Raw genomic sequence first — 1,564 nt, forward strand, 5'->3', positions numbered from 1 at the left:
CTATGTCTTCTGCAAATCTTTAGTTGTTAAGGTATTCCCCATTAATATTAACTCCTACATTTTCCCGATCTAAATTCTTAAAAACTACTTCTAGGCATGCTGTGAATAAATTATGAGAGATGGGGTTTCCCTGTCTAACTTCTTTCTCAATCGGAATGTTCTCCCATATATATATATATATATATTATATATATATATATATATATATGTATATATATATAATTATATATATATATATATATATGTATATATATATAATTATATATATATATATATATATATATTATATATATATATATATATATATATTTATATATATAAAAGATTTATATTGTAAAGTATATTCTTTTTTTCCAAGTAACTTTTTTTTCTTGTATGAGATTGTCCTTGCATGAAAATATCTTATTTTTCCTCTCCCAAATAGAGCATTGTCCGTCTCCATTGAAAATAAAAGCCCTGCTCCATTTACACTATGGTTCATATAACGAATGGGAGCAATTATTAGACAAGATGTCATTCACGACCCACTTCCATAGTTTTGGGGGTCACAGCTGTATAGTCGATTGTTACAATTTATCAATCAAGTTAGTGTCGGCTAGGAAACAAAACATCTGTGATTTATTTACTGTCTTCATGATTTATCATTCACAGTCTTATATATCATTAGGCAACTGCTTCAAAATATGTCATAGGTTAATGTGTATATTGGTTATGTGAACTGGTAAGAAAGAAAGCAGTGGAATTTATATATTTTTGTCTTTGTAAAATATGTTCACAGGCTTTGTAAAATATGTTCACAGGCTTTCGAATCTAAAGATGGATGCTAGGTTTTCTGGCATCCTGACATCAAATGTCGACGCCTGTTAATTTTGAAAACTTTTTTAACGAATTCTTTTAATCATAAGTTGATACAATATAACCTGAATCGCCTAGAACGTGCAGTTTATACGGTGTTATTGTCTGTATTCATAAAACGTGCTTCACAGGTTTTTATTCAACAAAGTGTGCGAGGCACCAGTTAGGGGATAAACTGAGAGGCAAGGTGAATGCGACTAAACTTTATTAAACAATCACAGACTTTTTGTACAGTGCCTTTAGAGCAAGGATGTCACAAAAATTCAAACATGAAAAAGCTTGTGCTAGCATGAGAAGACAGGATGGTCCATTAACAGTGCAGAGAAGAGCAAGTGATAAAAAGAAAAATCAAAACCGTTACAGTGTACGAACGTGTATGAAACACGTGTGGTACATGGGTCCCCCCCTAAAAATTACATGCATGTGAAATAGGGTGCTCTGCTCTCGAGAGGCGTACTGTAGCAGGTCATCTGCAGGAGATAAGCAGATTTTAGAAGCGGTCAATGGAGACTAAGTCTCTATTTCCCACGAATGTTGAAGCAGAAAGCCTTCGGAATACGATGAATCACGAGGAAAGGGCCCGTGTAAGGGGCGTTAGCAGTGACTAGCTAGTGTCGTTGCACAGGAAAACATACGTTGCTGAATGCAGATCTGTCGGTATGTATTGCTTAGCTGGAGGTTTATGAGTCTGTCGGCATGTAGTAAATTT

Source organism: Palaemon carinicauda, chromosome 38 (genome assembly GCF_036898095.1).
Source record: "Palaemon carinicauda isolate YSFRI2023 chromosome 38, ASM3689809v2, whole genome shotgun sequence".
Lineage (NCBI taxonomy): Eukaryota > Metazoa > Arthropoda > Malacostraca > Decapoda > Palaemonidae > Palaemon > Palaemon carinicauda.